We start from the raw sequence: 20,486 nt of genomic DNA, 5'->3' as shown, positions 1-20,486 counted from the left end.
TGGCAAAATGAAGCCTGAGCCAAACTAGTATTAAAATTATATGAAGAAAGAAATATAGTAAATGGGATAAAATAATTTATTAAAAGTACTTGGATGAAACATATCCAACATCCAATTTTAGAACTAAAACACCCCCCCAAATCGTCCAGTACTTGGAATTTTATGTTACAATTTTGAGATATCATAAGTAAAAATGTCTCATGGGATATAGGAAAAGGATAGGATGCATTAGTTTAAGAGGACTCTTGGAATGGATTCCCATCATTAGATAGTCTCAATATCCCAATAAATATTAAAAATTAATTGATGTAACAATGGGGCAAACATTTCAAGGATTATATTGAAAACCATAAGGAAAAGGAAACAGAAGTGCAGGAGTGCAGGAATGGAAATCATTAGATAATACAAATCTAAAAAAAGTATAATTAATTATTGTTAGCCAAAGACAAATTAATAAATGAGTTTTGAGTTTTGGGTTTTTTTAGCTCTGCTAGGGGTTCATGCGTCTCTTGCATATGACTCTCTTTCTGAGCTCTCCTCCTGAGTTTTCCATCTGTCATACAAAATTTAGTGAGATATGTTTTAGTGTTGTTTCTTTGGATAGCCATGGTGCCTCCATTGAACAAACATCCTCACAAGTTCATCATGAAGGTCTTCCATGGGGAAATCTTGATATTATTCTTCCTCTACAAAAAATTGATGTTGCATGTGAATGATTAGAACATCATATATTGATACCTAGTATTTTTTGGGTAGGACTCCTTTCCAAACTATGCTTAGAGAATGGTTAGGAATCTACCATGAGGCTATACCAAACCTTACCAAAGGTTTTTTTTATTCCTCTTTGCTAACCATCCTAGGCTGATGCAGTCTTTGGCAATGGCCCTTGGTCAGTTCATTGCTCCTTACTTGTGTTTCAAAGGTGGTCTTGAGACTTTATAGTCTTTGATGATAAAAAGCTTAGGGTTCCTATTTGGTTTGAGTTCCCTAGTATACCCTACCTTACTCACCATTTATTGAGTCCATTTCCAACACCCTTGGAAAAGGTATTACTAAGGAACATGATAAGTTTTTCAATGCTCACCCTTAGAAACATTTTTGCATTGAGGGTAATCTCTCTAAGGATCTCATGGATTTTGTGGAGATTTAGGTTGGTTCTAGCACCTTCTCTCAAAAGGTGCTTTATTTGAACCTATCAAGCACCTATTATAAGTGTCATCCGGTGGAACACAAGATTAGGGATTGCCCTTTGGTATTGCCAAGGGTTAACGCTTGCCCAAGGATGCTCATGTCAAGAAAGTGGAAGGAAAACAAAAGTATGAATGGACCACTATTGGGAACAAAGCCAAGGCTTCCTTAGGCCTCAAATAGTCAAATGTACCATCAACATCCTCCCCTCCTATGCAGAATGAAGCACAAACCCCAACCATTATAGGTTCAAAAATAGCTTCATAGGAGTCAATTATTGTCATTTAATAGGTTTCAAACCCTCCTCTGGGGAATAAGGTAGTTGCGAGCGCTACCAATCATGTAGTGGTTCACACTCCACTTGTTCCATCCTCCATTGGGATACAAAATTTGTGGCATTCTCACAATCCACTAAGGCGTGCTGAGAAACTAGAAGAGAAGTGGAAGATCATCACTCCTAAAGGGTTTCCCTCTTGTTTTGATCCAATTCCAACTTGCTTGCAAAATAGTTACTCCTCCCTTGAGCATGCGAAAGATCTGGAAGATTTTTCATGAATTTATTTATCATGGAATGTGTGAGGTCTTACAGAGCTCTCTAGAAAGTACTATGTTCAGGATACCAATCATAGACTTGGGAATTTAGATTTCATTTGTATGCAAGAGGTTAAAATCTTTGGGAGTTTAGATGATATTATGTTTTATTCTTAGTATGAAGTTGGTAGAGGTGGTGAAGTTACTCTCCTTTCACCTTGTATTAATTTTGTTATTGTTTCACATGGTTTTGACCCCATGCACAAAATTATTTGGATTTTTCTTTCTATCAATAATCATTCCTTTGGTATATTTAATGTTTATGGTCCTAATGATGTTGTGAAATGATCTCAACTTTGGTGTTGGATGGATGACATCTTACCCCCATCTACTAGGGATATGTGTGGTGATTTTACTATGGTTGAGTTGGCTTCTGACAAAGAAGATATTTTTCTTTTTTGTTGGATAGCTAGGGAAAGTGAAGTGTGGTACTTTATGCACAATAAATTGGGCCTTTCTTAGGCCAATTCTAATCACTATTGACAAATTGGGGTCTAGCACACATGGTCTAACTTTCGATTTAGTTTAGATAGTATATTAAAATGTCTTGATCATGCCATGATTACTGCACAATTTATTTTTTCCATTTTTGAAGATCGAGAGTTCCTATCATTCCTTTGTCGAATGTGATGTTGTCAAACCACTATCCCTTTTATTTTTCCATTTCTTGGTAAACTGTTGCCTAACGATCTATGAGAAAACAATTTTTCCTCAACACATCGATGATGATATATGCTTCTACTATTTATCACATTCTACATATCTAAAATTTGGAGCCAAGACCCCATTCTCAAATAGGTTAGATTCAATGGTGGAATGATGTTATTACCAAAACCACTAGGTTTCTTTGCACCTATGGGAAAAAATTGGCTATATTTAGAAAGAGGTCTCATGAAGCCAATATTAGGTATTCAAGAAGGCTTTTGAAGCTCTTTCCCTCAACCATTTCATTCTGATTTGCAAGTCCAACTTGCCAAGCTTTGCCATGATAAACAAATTTCTGATAACTTTCCTACTTGGGGTTCCCAATTCAAGGTTTGCCTCCATTGGTTGAAGATTGGAAATAAAGCTTCTAAAGAATTCTTCCAGGCTCTTAGGGCTTGTCATACCAACTTTGGTATTAAAAAGATTAAATAGGGTAGTACTATTCTTTCTAATCTCCTTGACATGCTAGAAGATTTTGTGGACAATTATAAAAATGTTTTTTCTTTGCAAGGAAATTCGTTTTCCTAGGATGAAGCTCTTAGAAAGTGTATTTTTGTTACTCCAAACTACCTAGTGGTTGAGCAATGGATTTTCTATGAGAAGCTTCTCACCATCAGGGACTTCAAGGAGGCTATCTTTTATATGGTAAATGACAAGTCCCCTTGGTATGATAGGTTCCCTTGTGAATGTTACAAGCACTTTTTGGATTCTATTGGCCAAGACTTGCACAAAGTCTATCTTGAAGCTTATCATACTAAGAGTCTTGGAGCCATCATTAACAAAGGAAACATTAAATTCACACCTAAAGTTGGTGACCTTGAGGATATTTGAAACTAGTGGCCCATCACTTAATGTGTTATATAAGATCATTGCTAGGGCCTTAGCTCTCAAGATTTATCATCTTCTTCCCTTAATGGTGCAACTTGAGGAAACTAGTTTTATCAAATCCAAGTATATTCTTAACAATGGGTAAATGTACAAAGTTGTGTCACCTTTTATGCTAACTTATCAAAACAATGGAATTTGAGTATTTATATCTAATAATCAAATTTGTTCAAACATATGATCTAGATAAATTCATTCTAGCTAAGTTATATATGGTTTCACACTTTTCAAATTGGAAATGTCTATTAAATGCATGTTTTATACTAGTTTGTATCCAATTACTACAAAAATAAAAATATTTTAGAAAAGCGGCATTTCAATAACTCTTACTATTTGTTATGATATTTTTTTCAATAATATATAAACATCATTTTCTAGAGCTCAGATTGAAGAACATTCTCATATAGATTTTCTAGTGCTGTAATTAGATATGGTGTACTGTAATTTTAAAACTCTACAAGCACATATTTTAACACTCAAAAAGATGTTGATTTTGAAAAAGAAAAAGAATTAAATCATATCAAAAAATTTTAAAAATTATACGAAATTCTAGAGCAGAGAGTCCTCTTCTAGAAAATTTTTTTTTCCTAGTCAGAATAGGTTTGTTCTGGAAAATGTGGTGGGAGATGAAAACTATTGATTTTAGGTGAGTTGAAATTTGAATGATTATAAAAGAGAAAATATAGATCTCAATCCAATTTATATTCTTAAATGTTCTACCTATGTATGTTATCTATAACATAATCATAGATCAAAGTTAAATAAGTCAATTTCCATATAATTTTGTGGTGGGAACTAGACACCTAATTTTCAGCATTTTTTAGTAGCTAAAAATTCATGTATAAAAATTAGGAAAATGTATCAATTCTTATTCCAATAATTATTAAAAATTATAATCCTAAACTTCATCCATTTCTACACATTTCATTAGTTTACTTCATTTTCAAATTAAAAATAATATTACCAATTTTATGTCATTGAAGGTGAATAGTTATACTTTTGTTAGCCTTTTCCTTTACAAAAAGGTGACACAGGTTTGTGCTTTTACCACAACATCATTGCTATTTAGGAAGGCATGGAATGGGCTCATAAGTCTAGTCAACAAACTCTATTTTTGAAAATTGACTTTGTCAAAGCTTATGATCGAATTGAATGACCCTTCATTTTGGCTATGCACTAGGCTTTGGGTTTTGGCCCTAATTTTCTCCATTCTATGGAGTTTCTTTTTGGAGATGTTAATGCTTGTACTACCATCAAACAAGTTCAATTTGAAGCCTTTGGGCTCTTTTGATCTATCTGTTACAGTTTACCTCTAGCTCTGACCTTGTATGTTCTTGTTATTAAAGGTTTTGGTTACGTACTTGTCCACTCTCTTTCTTCTAGCTTGGTGCATGGAATTTCCTTGCCTCAGTATTCTTCCTAGCTTATCAATGTCATTTTACTAATGAATCATTTCTCACTCTTCTAGAGGATGAGGAGAATAACACTAATGTCTTGCAATGCTTGGATACCTTTTGTCATGCTTCTAGTTCAGCTATTCAATGGCACAAGAGACTCTATAATAGGAAATCCTTTCTTTTGACTCCATCTTGGCTTGCTTAATTTTAGTGGAAATGGGTCACTCATGGGGAGATATTCCAATTTTTGGGCATCCCCTTTCCCTTTCACACTTCTTTGGTAGACTTTTGGAATGGTGTGCTCATGAAAAATGAGAAAAAGCTTAACTACTGGATTACCAAATCCCTCTCTCTTATGGGGAAATTCTAAATTTCTTTGAACGTATTGGCTTCTACTCATGTGTCTTACTCCTCTTGTTGGGCTCCCTCCAAAGCCTCATACCTCAAGTTCGAATGCTTTCTTCATGACTTTCTTTGGGATTTTGGTTTTGATCATCATGGGTTTCACAAAGTTGCCTAGGATTTTTGTTGTCTCCTTAAAGAGTCTAGAGGTCTCAACCTTCCTTCCAAATAGAGGCAAGGGACTTTTCTTTGTGCTAAGTGGATTATTCTTTCTCTCACTAGTAATGAAGCTTGGAAACTATTGGTTTGGCACTGTATCTCTTCTGGATTTCCTGTTAACAAGCCTGCGTGGAAGGGGATTGGTCTTCAAACCCTTCTCATTATGTAGGACCCTATTCATATCCATGGTGCTTTTGTTATCAAGAACATTTGAAAATCTTGGAAAGTTGTTAAGCCTTGGATTCACTATGATAGTGGTGGGTTTTGTGATGGGCTTTCTTTGAATTGGCATAACCTTTGGTGGTCTCCTCTATTTTCCATTCAGGTTGTTCCTAATCTAGATAAATTGACTCAAACACCTTGGTGTTCCTAATTCTTGGTGACCTTTTATGGGCATCCTGAGTCATTTTTGCATATTTTTTGGTTCTGTAGGCACACTCAAAATTATTAGCAATAGATACATGATTTTTTAAGCCTTTCAAGCCAAAACCCTTTTCTTGGCACATGATTGTGCTAGGTGATTCCCTGAGGATTCCTCATCAATTTATCTAGATCTGGAATGCTTTTAGAACAAAGATTTTTTTAGCTTTGTGGAAAGATCGGAATGTAGTTCTTTTCACTCACAACTTTCTTGATATCAATGTTTTTATGTACACTAACACATGCATTTGTAATAATGTCATGTTGTAGATCTAGGTCCAGGCTAACAAGGTGGTGCTGGAGGTGGCCTAGCTCTAGGAATTGGTCAATCATTCAGGTAATGCACCTTGCATAGTTGCAAGTGCTCCTCCTGACTTTTCAGCTGACACAACTCCACCCTAGGGCCATCATTGGGGTCACAATTCTTCTGCCCACCACTCACATAGACCATGCTCACAAGCTCCCCATCACTGCTCTCCTAGTGGTGGCAATTTTGGTTGGCAGCGCCGCTCAGCTTCTCCTTCTCATCATAGTTTTGGCCAGTCTCTAGTTCTTGTGGCTCCCCCTCTTGTTGCTCCTCCCATCTTTGGTGGCTCCAAGTGGTCTTTCCCCCGCCTAGATCTAGCAGTTTCTCTGCCATGGGTGGAGGAGAAAGACAAAGAGAAAGTTTCTAGTGAAGAAAGTTTATAAATGGTATCTCAATATTTTATTTTCATAAAAAAAAACTATTATCTATTTAATTAATTTAAACAAACTTAAATTTAAGATTTTTTATATAAAAAATAAAATTCTCTCTCTCTCTCTGCTTTACATTGCACATGCAAACAACTAGGTATGATCATATTCATAAATTCAATAAGAAAATGTAAATTATGCAAAAAGATATTTTGGAAAAGCCTTCTCTATATGAACATACAATGAATTCGTATATTTTATAAATGTTAGACTTAAAAAAATCTTTTTCAAAATGGAAAACTGATCTATCATCAATATATAGCAATAAATTAATATTATCATGTTTCTTCCTAGAATCTTTAGAACATTGGCATTTTCTGTCATAACAAGTATAGTAGTCCTTTGCTGCTATAACATTATTTGGATGCAATTAATACATAAATCAACGCACTATAAAATATTTTCTTCATTTCTAGGCAGAAAAAACCATATTGGATTTAACTAGCATGGAAATGAGGAAAGTCAAGTTTCATAATGACTCCAAGCAGTACATTCTTATCACTTGCAGCGATGAGGATCTGAAAGGTTGCCTTCACAGTTAGAACACAAAGTTAACCGCTCCAAAAATCTAAGTAAATTATCAAGTGATATATTGTTTTTCATATCTGCATTTGTATTTACATTTTCCTTGAGAATATATCGAGCAGAGAAAGCGAGGAAAAACATAAAGTTGAGCACAAGAAGAACTATCATTATTTTCAGAAGCATTGATCTCGCCATACTAACTTATAAAATGTATCTTAAGTAAAGAGACGTGTTCAGATTACGTATAAATAAGTAAAAGATGCGTGAATTATGTCTTCATAATACAGATCAAAGATCGAAAATCTATAGATAGAATTAGAATACAATATTAATAGAGATCACGACGGAATGCAATGGAATGAATAGGAGGGACGTATTTTACTTCATAGTTATGAGAAATTAGAAATGAGAAACTTCACGATAATGACAATATGACGAGGAATGGGAGGTTCTGAAGGTTCTCAGAAGAAATGAATATATATTTATACTTAACAAGATATATAATATTAATATTAAGAATATTAAATTATTAAATAAAAATATGTAATTTTAAAATATTTTTTGATGAATAGATCTTTCTATTAATTAAAATTTAAAGATACATATTTTAAAAAACAGGGGTTAGGGGATAAGCAGTCCTCAGACTGCAAGAGCAGTGCCAGCAGAGGGTAGCTCTTTATCATTAGTACCCTAGAAGTCTTTGGGGTTAGTGGTTGGCTCAAGGGGAGCCCAACCGTGATGAGTAGCAAAATCAGCATCTTTATCTCCCTCTTGTCTGGGGTGGAGGAATGGCTAAGTCCAACCAAGGGAAAGCCCATTGGGGTCATGTTGCATAGACAGCCAACCCGCATCAAGGACAGCAGGAGGAGCCACCAGAGACTAGCCCAAGCCCAACTTTTGTGGAGGTGAGGCCGAGTGGTGATGACCCCCAAAACCACCACTAGGAGAGTGACGATGAGGTTAAGATTGGAATATACTTAATATCACATTGAAAATACTTTTAAAATCTAAAACCTAAAATTTATAAAAAATTTAGAATATATATCAATCTTGAATTAGATATTTTCTTAAATATAAACTATTTTGATAATTACTATATAATTAATTAATTTGACCCAAAAACTCATCGTAATAATTAATTATTTGACCCTAGAACTCATCCTAATGAGTGAGAGGTGTAAACTGAGTGAGTTTTAGAATTTAAGCAAGACAAACAATGTAGAAAGGGAGGTTAATAATATACAAATTCTAATAGTGTCAATAATTAACCAATGGTTATGTTATGTTCTACCTAAGATTGCGTAAACTCATAATTATTTGTCACAGTGGTAGGCAAGATGTTGTTGTTCTGTAAAGGTAACATTTTTTAGTGCTAGAAACAGGCATAGGAAATGATAAAACCTATTTCACCAGTGGAAACACGAAATGATGGTCTTTCATCATGTGTCTAGTAACATAGTTTTCCCTTTGCACAAAATAAAAAATGGAGTTTCATTCAAATGTTATCTTTCTTCTTTTGACCTTGTCTACTTTAGAATATGTAAAATGTATTTGTAGGTTCATTATGAAAAATTAGATGAATCAAAGGGAAGGGGAATTGATAAAATAAGAATAACAATACCTTATTCATCAAGGTTAGGCTTCCAATCATACAAATTTTACTCATAGCTGTATGAATTTTTTTCATTGAGTGCTCTCATCTATCAATTTGTTTTTCATTGAGTACTCTCATCTATCAATTTGTAATAGCTATAGTATTTTGTACATTATGTGCATTTGTAAACTTGCTACCATATGTAGCATGTTCATTTGATCATCCAATCACATGCTTTCCTTTAGGTTAATAGTTTCTTTTTTGTGTTAACTATTTTATTTGATTCATGTAACAAAATTTAAGAATGAGGTGGGGATATATTGAATTGCAAAGTTTTCATAGTATTGGCAAGTCCTTCCTTGACGATTTTAACCATTCACCCAATGATTTGAGGCAAGCTTCAATGATTTATATCAGTTCAATATTTGTTTTTCTTAAGTAGGATGAGTGGTCACAACCAACTGATTGCTTTTAGTGACCAAGCACATCATTTAAGTACTTGTTGATGTGTGTTTTATGACCCACCAAATAGTAGACCAAAATACTAAAATATCTCATCCTCACTTGGATAAAGTCTCGTGTATGCTAAGTTTGCTAGAAGATCATATGATGATTTCAAGGCTCATTTAATGTCAACTCTTGACTATGGAGAATCTTGGTGGTTAATGTGATTTTTTGATGATCACAAGGACCCTTACACTCAGATTCACTTCAATCCATAGTAGATGTGGGAGTTATCTAAAGGTTTTGGAATAAAGTACTTTGTGGGTTTTCACAAAATATGCCAAAATAAAATAGGATAGGGTTCAAGAATTTTATTCTAATCCTAAGGGTAGGGAAAACAATAAATGACACTCTGGTGGACAAATTCTTCAATTTACCAAGCACCAATTTGCAAAGATATACTAAAAGTACACATGAACTGATGCAATCTTCAAGGGTTATGCCAAAGATTTTCATAATACTACATACACCATCATAAAGAAAAATGTATATTAATTATCAAAGTTAAGCATATGCATGAAATTGGTTCAAGATAACTTTTCACAATGATTGAGAATCACTAAAATGTTAGAAGTATGAACCAAAGGAATTCATCAATACACCATCATATTCTGCATTGCAATCACAACACTTTTTACTAGGCTAAACTTAATTTAATTGAAGAAATTTGAGAGAACAAGAAAACAAAAAGACACATCAAGTATTCACCAAGCTTCAATGAAAAATCTATTACTTATCTCATAGAAACAATCTCAAAAAATCCTCCCTTACAAATGAGAAGTGAGGCCTTTATATAGGTCCTCGATTATAATAGATGGCTTAGATGATCATAATAAGTGATGAACCAAATCATGCCACATCAACCCTAACTATGGTTAGGACAAAGAAAAGGAATCTAAATAATATAATAAGAAATCCAATACCATAGTGGGTAATAGATGCCCACTATGCATCATTGCACAGAAAGAGAGTGGAGTCCAATAAATACCCACTATGCATGTCCATTACTCGATAAATGCCTGGTCTTCCTTGAATACATTATTCTTGACTTCATTCTCTCAATGCATAGAAGTTTTACTTGGAGACCTTAATTATTAATCAAATATAATTTGATGCCATGAAATAATAATGGACACCATGTAAGCTCAAGTCCTTTCCAACTACACCATTTTATAACTAAGAACCAACTTTGACTGACTTTTTTGAAAATCTCTCCTCGAAAATTCTTGTATTCCATGTACTTGTTTGTAAATTTATCACCTTGAAATGGATTGTAATCTCTTGTTGATAATTATGTTACTTTAGAATTTCTTCATATTGAACTTCCATCGCCATGTTCTTGTATTTTTGAATTTGAACTTGGAATGTTCGGGACCAAATCACTCAGTATTTAGATATCTTTGATGATGGAAGTAAAATTCAATAGGAAACATATAAAGGAATTACATATTCTTTATCTCTCTAGAAAGATATTTAGCCAAGTTTATCTACTCCTTGCAATTTACTCCATGAATGAGGAATTTTCCAAAACTTAGCCTTTTTCATTTTTCCATGAAGGAGAAATTTCGAGTGCTTAGCCATTTTTTCTTCCATGAAGGAGATATTTGCAATGCTTAACCATTTATCTTCCATGAAGGAGGAATTTCTGACACTTAGCCATTTTTTTATTCCATGAAGGAGAAATTTCCAACACTTAGCCATTTTTATTCCATGAAGAAGGAATTTGCAACAGTTACAAAAAATAATTTCCATGAAGGAGGAATTTTCCAACACTAAGTCATTTTTTCTTTCATGAAGGAGGAATTTTCTAATACTTAGTCATTTTTTCTTTCACGAAGGAGAAATTTTCACACATCGCCATTTTTTCCAAGGTTTCTAGTTTTCTTGCTAGTGGAAATTTTGAGTAGTCATGGAGTTTTTCCATGATGGAAGAATTTTATAATAACCATTTTTCTGTAAGGCAAGATTTTTTGACTAATCATGGATTTTGTCCACAATAGAAGAATTCTGCGACAACCATTTTTCTCCAAGGCAGGATTTTTTGAGTGATCGTAGATTTTGACCATGATGGAAGAATTCCATGACAAACCTTTCTACTGATGTTTTCATTCCTTTCCACTTTTGGATATTTCAATGGTGATTCTAGGCTTAATCATTTTTTTTATTGGCTCTCTTGCTTTCTCATTTATTTGGATATAGATATATATACCCCTTTGTCTCTTTACCAACCAAAGCTCACTTGTTTCCAAAATAGACCTATAAAAAATAGATGTTCTATAAATAGTAAGTTGTCCCAAAGTCAAAGTAAAGTCAATCTGAGAGGGAGTGAAATTTACTAAAACTAGACTTTCTAAAAATGGTAACTTATTCCAAAATTAAATTAAGACGAATCTAGCAAGCAGTGAAATTTAATAAAAATAGATTTTCTAAAAATAATAAGTTCTCAAAACACTCAATTCTCATATAAGAAAATAATTTCCATTTTGGGGGCCACATGGGCAACACTTTCTAGACTTGACCCATTTTACCAATTCTTATTTGAAAGGGGGGACCTTAGAATACTATGCCCAAGACTACCAAGAAATAAAGCCAAAAGGACAAGACCAAGAGAAAAAAAGGGGTTTTAGATTTGCAATGGGGCAATGGTGTGAAATCCCCACAACATCAACCACCCAACAAAATGTTGTTGAACATTTCAAGGATAAATGCTATACAAAAACAAGAACCTTTAACTGAGTCAACTTCCACCTATCCAACAACAAGGAAATGCTCTCAAAATGGAAGAAACCATAAATTAGGAAAAAAAATCTTCATTCTCAATTACACATGTGTGTGTAAATGTATTTATTTCTCACTCAAAAAGACCATGGAAAGCATCTAAGATCCATTGAACTCATCTATTTTTATATCCTTACTTTGAAAGCATCCTAGATAGAGTCACAGTGCTAGTCAAGCATTCATAGCCCTGACAAGGTTATCTATGTAGTCAACCAAAAATATTTCTCTACCTTATGTGATTATTTTTAAAGAACTAATAGAGATATTCACACACCCAAAGCCAAACTATTTCTTTTTTCTTTTCTTTTTTGTTTTCTTTCTTCTTTTATGTTTTCAACCCTTTTCTTGACTTATGAGTAGTAAAGCTCATCGAGGGCTTTGGAAAATTAGAATGGTGCTAAAGTAGATGTATGATTTTCATTAATCCCAATTTCACCTTGAGAGATCTTAAAGAACTCAGAGAAATTAAGTGGAAGTAAACTGTTACAATAGAAAGACTTGGATTCCTCATATCCAATGAGTGAATTCAATCCAAATTTAGTGGGACTTATTTTTGCAAGATAAGGTTATTAGGAATCCAATATCCAATTCAAAGAACCCAAGAAAAGAGATATCCTTGAAACATACAAAAAAAATACACTTGGATAAATATACTAAAGTGTTGCCTAACACCCCACTTTTCTCACAAATTTGGATTCCCCTCATAAAATTAATCATGAAGGGAAATAAAACAAAGGAGGCTAGACAACTAAAGGAGGAAACAATCAAACCACTCAAAGAAATCTCAAGTAAAATAACTTGGGGAATATTTAATCCCTAGCTCAATAACAAAACAACTATTCTAGCCAGCATAGATGAAACCTACGCTAACCCTCTTGAACCAAGTGGTTCAAGACAAACCTACTCTAACTATGTAGAATAATTTGGAAGGAAAAAAACAAATAAATAATATATATACACATGATCTAACGTGGTTTCTCAAGATTTTCAAGAGGAGAAAGGATTGGGTAAGGGTTTTTTGTTTGGCATTTTTATGCTTGTACTCTAAAAAAAAATTTATTTTCCCATTTTCAAACTCAAGAAAATTTTCACGCAAGACCAAAAGTTGAGATAATTCATGCGGTTCATGGTCAATCCAAATGAAAGTTTTCTTTCCTAAACCTCCATAATAATAAAAATAACTATAAAAAATTTCAACATTAGAAGTGATGAAAGAAATAACCTGGCATGTCTCAAGTGGTAATTCATGTTGAAATCCTTTTTTATTATTAAGAGCTTCAAGAGGATGTATTTGGTGGTGGGGTTCCCCTCTAGTGGGAGCATCCAACTTATGGGAGTTCAAGATAGGGTAAATCTTGCAATCAAGCACTTGGAATACTGCTTTAGGTAGCTTGTCTTTATATAGCACAAACCATACATCCTTATGTGTATTGCAAAGTGCATCCTCAAAAATTAAGGATTCCAGGATGAGATTTGTTTCAAATATCATCCCAAGTTGTTCAAATGCAATATCTAATAGTGATATCAACCAAAACTATTCTTCTTCATCCTCATCCATAGCATTGCATGTAAATTTCTCTTTAGGAACATCTTTCAATTCTCCATGTAGAATCCCATCAAGCATATCATCCTCATGTCTAAAGGGTAGATCATGCAACATCTTCATGAATTCATCATAAAATTCAATATTAGGTTTTAATATTATAGGTAGTTGAAGTTGATGGTGAACCATGTTAGTTGTAGTAACTTGATCATCTTGAAATGTATTGGGAAATGATTTAACCTACTTCATGATATCATTTAACACCCCAAAGCTTGTAATGTCTATGATGGCTTTGTCAACTTGTTCCCCACATGTTGATTCATCTGTGATAACTTGAAATACATAACTTAATTTGTCCACATGGTTTCCATCCATTTCAAGGGCATGTGAAATTTCTTGCAAATCATCTTCGAGAATTCAACTTTTTAGCATGAAGGAATGTTCACCAGTGGTGATTTTCTTCTAGTTTTCCTTGACTTCCTTTTCAACACCTCCTTGTGAAGTGATGTATGAAAATTACTCATCTTGATCATCATTGTCATTATGCTTAGCCATGCTTCCTTGATGCAATTCATTTTTTTCTTTAACATCTAGTTCTCAACTTTAGTGATGACTTAGACCTTCCTTTGACATCCAACTTTGGATTTGGAAGAAATCCTTGCCACCCCCCATAGATATCTCCTCATCTCAACCCATTTGGAACTTGATTAAGTTAATGATATCTTGGCAAGATGGGAAGGTAAATTGTGAATGTGAAAGGCTATGGACATTGCACCAAGTATGTCCATCATATCCACTTCTTGGTTGCTTATTGACATCTTCTTTGACCTCAAGGACTTTTACTTTTGAATTGACAAGCACCACAAGCCCATCAACTTGTGAAAAATAAATCCTTCCTCGCAATGCCAAGTCTTCCCTCAAACAAAACACCAAACATTACATCTCCTCATGCTCTATGGTACCATGTATCATGCATTTTCCTAATGCTACAAGTTAAGATAAATTAGATCGATGTAGTCATTTGTTCAACTCAAACCAAATTGGGAGAAGATCAATCTGCCTATCCTTTGAGAAACCTTTTCTTCTCTTGTCATGTTTTCTAATTGTTTATTCTTTTTATTTTTTTTCAAAAATCTTTACTTGATGTAATCCCTTATATAGTAACTTTTTTATTTTGTATTTCCATTATAGTTCTCATTCACATCAACTATTTAGAACCTTTACTTTTGTTATTTATCATTTTCCCATACTGTAGGGTGATGAGAAGCATTATATAAAGGGTTTTGAATTTAGAGGGAAATAAAGCATAATTTTTATTAGTACAAGAGTAAAATAAAGGCTTTTCATAAATATTTTTAAGAATAAAAATTTATATTTTCTTATTTAAGAAATATTTTTTCTTTGCATAAAAGTTTCTTTGTTTACTTAAAAATAATATAAATTATTGGCCATCCCATTTAGATTCTTCCTAACCACATTCCCAAATCTAATGTTTTTGACATTTATCTCAAAACACCCCTTCCTAAGGGCCTCATAAAGATGTGGCTAAAAGTGATTCCTTATAATATTGTTAGTTCTTTGGAAGGGTTCAAAAGCTTAGTTTATTGAAGAAATTATCTTGGATTATTTTAATATTATCAACTCATTAGATGAATGTATTGGCTCATATATTTATAAGGAAACAATTTTACTAATTATTTTGCCAATAGTAATGCTGGAAAGGATTATATTTGTTAGTGCAGGGCCAACAACACCATCAAGCTCAAGCTTAAAAATTATCTATTAATGATTTCCAAAGGCAATGAAACTAGTACATTTGCATTTCATTTTTAACCTAAATTTTTTATGACAAGCCAATTTGGCTTGTCCAATTCAATTTTTTTAAATATGATCCCCAAAACATTGAAATTTTGACAATACTTAAATATCTTATTGAAATTTCAATGAGATTTAATTTTCTTGTCGAGATTTCGATGACACTTAAGTACTTTTGTTGAAATTTTGAGCTTGTTGGGATATAAAGAAATAAAAGAAAAGTCAAATTTCATTTTATTTTCATGCGACAAAGTTTGGGCACCCAAGAGGGTTGAAGGGGAAGGAATCAAGACAAACTTAGGAAAGGCTTGAACAAGTGCAAGAAATCCTGCAAGTGCATGGAAACTAAAATTAAACCACTTCTTAATTCTATTGAAGGTAACTAAAAGTCACTAAATCTTGATTGATTTTGTTATAATGTGGTACTAATCCTCCCCTTCTTATCGGCCATGTCTCTACTATGATATAATGTAGTATTGATCCTCCACCTAATGCAACAAAAATTGTTTGGGATCTCCAAATTTTCAATGTCAATATACTCAAAGATGTCTTTAGAGCCACAAAAAAACTAAATTTAGCCTTGAAGGGACTTAGATTTATGTAGTATAACTCTCTTTAGTAAGTGTTAGATAATTTTGGTGGGTCTATGCCAAAATGGAGCTTGAGCATGAATAGAGAAAAGTTAAAACCCTCAAAAAATGGACTAAGAAAGAAAACATTACTAGTAAATGGAGTTCCCCCCACTCCAAATATCCTTATCTAATAATGTGGCTCTCACCATGCATAATATCCTTTAGGTAAATGGGGCTTCCTCTAGAAAAATACCTTTGTGATAAAAAAAAAAATTTGCATGGTATGTATGATTATCATCGTAATTCATCCATAGTGTACTCACTTGTAAATCAAATGCTTATGTATTTATTTATTTTTAAATAGTTCCTGAGTTTGTCAAAATTTTGACAACCATGGTTCATTGCACTTCTAACAAACTCGTGTATGATTAGTTTCTACATTTCACATATTTAAGGGTGGAAGGATATGAAGGATCCCATATGAAGCTACCAAGGAATGCATTGGTTTTTTTCATATTAGTAGAAGTGTCAAGCTCATGTTAGGAAAATGTATTCACCTAGTAGAAAAGATGATATTCCATTTCTCATTGAACTAGAAGCATGTGAATGTAGAACAACATCTGATCCTTTGAATTTAGAGGTTGAATTTTTTTTAAATTTCAATTCCAATTTTATAAATCTTGCATAGATTTTGATAATAAGAGGTTGTTTACAAGGGAGCATTTTATTTTGAAGCTAAAGTGCCATCTGATCCAACATTTAAAGGAAACTAGGATGATTATAAGAATGAACATGAAGTGTTAAAGAGGTTATGGAGAAGATTTATTTGGTCTCAACTCATCAGTTTTAGTTTGAAAATGAACATAAGTGGGGTAAAATAACTTCTCTTTATCATGGTCTCTTATTATCTAAACTATATAAGAAAGAACATATATGTTATAAATCAATCCATTAGTTATGGTATTTTATTCAATTGATTCATTATTGCATCAGTGATAATAGTACAACTTATTCTTGTTCATATTATCTGTTTCTTTTATTTTTTTTCATTAGACTATAATCCTAAGTTGTGAATGTTATATACACAAATTCTTATAGAGACCTATACAAGCACTCATATGAGATTATGTACCATGTCATTAGGAAGGATAAAAGAATTACATAATGTAAAAACTTGTACGGCATGCCCAAAGATTTGTATAGACCATAATTATCCAATAGTCAAGATGAAACATGACTACAAGCATATCTTGCAACTCAATATTTTGAATTTTCAACCAAACACAGAGCTTTACAACATATAAAACAAAATGGAGATTTATGAAGACACCCCAAAATAATTCTCCTCACCAACATCAGACTATAATGTTAGCTTCCACATTAAAAATGACTCTGCACCAAACTATAATGAGAAATAGCTCATTCTCGAGTAACTCCATACCTAACTTTCACAATTAAAGAACACAAAATATTATCTTGCCACAACATGAAAGACAATTTAAGATACAATTTTCAAGATCAAATAAGAAAATATGTAAACCTCTTTTGAAGGATGATGTACATACTACTTTCTTGATAAAAAAATTATCTTTGTCAACCTCAATAATCTATTGACCTTTGTAATCCACATATACTCAATTTCATTCAAATGAAAACACTCATAGGAATGTTGATGGGTCCTCTTTTCAAGGAAAAATAAATGATTTCATCAAAAATACCATTTCATTTTTGACCAAGTAAATTTCACTCCCCTCACAACATATTTGTGAGTTTACAACCAACTAATCATGCACCTTAAGGAGTAACAGTAAAGGTCAAAATCTTGCAACATGATAACATTTTGTTGACATTACTAGAAAAATATCATGTGTGATAAGGACACCTACTAGTCAAGTTTGAACCCTCCCAAGGCATTTAATAAAGGTGACTTTCTATTTACACCTCTACACAATAGCACCTATTGATCAAGTTTTCATCTCACAAGGTTAATCATGCACTAATAGAAAACACACTACAAATTCAAATCTTTTAGCATGACAATAACTACTTGTTGACACCATTTCCACAACACCATGTGTAATAAAAGACCTAATAGTCAAGTTTACACCCTCCCAAAGAAGTCAACAAAGGAAACTTACTATTTGTACCTAATTACAATGAGAACACCTATTGATCAAGTTAACACCTCACATGTTTGATCAAGCACCACTAGTGAACAACACTTCATATATTTCAAACATGAAAAATCTTGGTTGACACCACTTTCATAAAAACATGTGCAATAAGAACACCTACTAGTCACTCTGCACTAGAACACCTATTGATCAAGTTAACACCTCACAAGTTTGATCAAGCACCACTAGTGAACAACACTTCATATATTTCAAACATGAAAACTCTTGGCTGGCATCTATTTCATAGAAACATGTGCAATAAGAACACCTACTAGTCACTCTGCACTTTCCCAAGATATTCAACATCTAGGCAACTTTCTATTTACATCTCTAAGGTATAGGCATCCTCTATCTCTAGCTTGTAAAATGGTAAAATCTAGTCATTGTATTAATTATTTTATTTTAAATGTTAGGTGATAATGGCTAATGGAAAAGAAGATGATTCTTTAAATTTTCAAGTTCTACAATTAGTTGCACAACTAGTTGCTTTAGTAGGCTTTGTTTTTGGTTTGCAACTAGTTGCTTTGGTAGACTTTTTTTTTAGTTTTCTTATAATTTTTATTTTCCATAAAGTGGTCATGGCCTCCAAAAGAAATTACCCAATTGTGAAACACATTTCTATTCTAGATAGCCTTCATTATTTTAGGTAAATTAGTTTCACTTTCTAGGGTAAAATAGTTGATAGTAAAAATTTCAATTCTATTTTTGTTGTTTCAATTTAGATTAATTAAACATATTTTGGACCAATCTTATGTGGGTAACATTTGGTTTCAAAGGTGGATCTTCAATTGATTAAGATGATAGACTCACCTTTGTTAAGATCAAATGTTGAGCACACTATTTGGCTTTATTTTTACAATAAAAAATATTGTGAACTTTCTTTTGCCTTCACTTTCAAGGCCTCACATCCTTGCTAAAATGCATGAATACTCCATTGAGACACCCTAACTATTCAATGCTACTTTCATTCTCCTCCATTTGTAGTTAACATTATTGGTATATAAATGAGTTCTTTAAAGTTCAAACATATTGTAATAAAAGTCATTTATGTTCTCTAAATCAAACAAGAAAAAACATATAATAAGACATATTTTAGGCAAAAATGCATATAATAAGAAAGTTTAAATGCATAATTCCATCATCTAAAGATATTCTTAGTGATACTGTACAATCGATCAAAATATTAGCCTACAAATGTAACACAATTGTGTATGTCAAAGGCTTTAATTATATCCTTAGCACAATGTACTCATGATTAAGATCTCTTTTCTACCTATGGAATCTATTGAATGTTTAGTGATTTATGCATTTCTAGATGTCTATTTCATTCTCATCTATGTATACAAGAATTTCACATGTTACTATGGTTATGGATTAAATACAACTATTTTTAGGTTTAGTATGGATTAATTTCCATATATTCTCAAATTGAAGCTAACATCAATAAGGATAGCAGCTTTTCAAGCACCAACAGTTATTTGTGCATTCCAAACATAATGAATAGGGCAACTTTGTTTGCTAGTTATTCAGTTTGCTAAAAATCAATGCTTCTTTGAGTTTGTATTCTCTATTCCCCATTGATTGTCCCATAAAATTCATGTATTAGTTAGGCATATACGCATCACATATAATTTAAATATCCATCCATAGACTATTTTGGGCTTGGTACATGTCGATCTCAATATGTAATTATGTGAAGGTAAAAGTACAAAGTTGTGTCACCTTTCAAGATGATTTTTTAAAATGGTAGGATTTTAGTATTTGTATCTAAAACTTAAAAAATATCAAACATATCTTCTAGATAAATACATTCAACCTATGTTATATATGGTCTCACACATTTCCAATTGTAAATGTCTACTAAATGAATGTTTTATACTAGTTTATATCCAATTATTTAATAAATTAAATTATTCTAGAAAACTTATGTTTCAAAAAATCTTACTATTTTTTATGATATATTTTCAATAACATATAAACAACATTTTATAGAGCTCAAAGTCAAGAATAAGCTCATATAAAGTTTATAGTGTTTTAATTGGATATAGTATATTGTAATTAAAAAAATCTACAAGCATGCATTTTAACATTGAAAAATGTTAGGATTAAACCACAGACAGAAATAACAATTACATGCAAATATAAACAAAATCAAAAAATAATAGATCACACAGAAAATAACACGAGACAACAAGATTTAATGTGGTTCACCCAATCCCTGGGCTACGTCCACCAAACATCAAGTCCGATATTATTACGATCTAGTGATTACAACCTGATTACAATTCATGATCCCTTACAACTCAATATCACCACAAGAACCAATTTTTGCATCACAAAAATGAAAAAATCCCTAAACCTAAACCCTTTTATACAAGTATTTTTAGTGCTTTAGGGTTATAATTAATAATTACATGTCGACACAAAATCCCAATAGAGTAGGGCCCAAAAAATTATGGAATATGTACAGTACTTCCTTAATTATTCATCACAATCTAA

The sequence above is a fragment of the Cupressus sempervirens genome, chromosome 3 (genome assembly GCF_028749045.1).
Source record: "Cupressus sempervirens isolate cs-2001-9-10 chromosome 3, ASM2874904v1, whole genome shotgun sequence".
In the NCBI taxonomy this organism is placed as follows: domain Eukaryota; kingdom Viridiplantae; phylum Streptophyta; class Pinopsida; order Cupressales; family Cupressaceae; genus Cupressus; species Cupressus sempervirens.
This window is presented reverse-complemented; position numbering follows the sequence as displayed.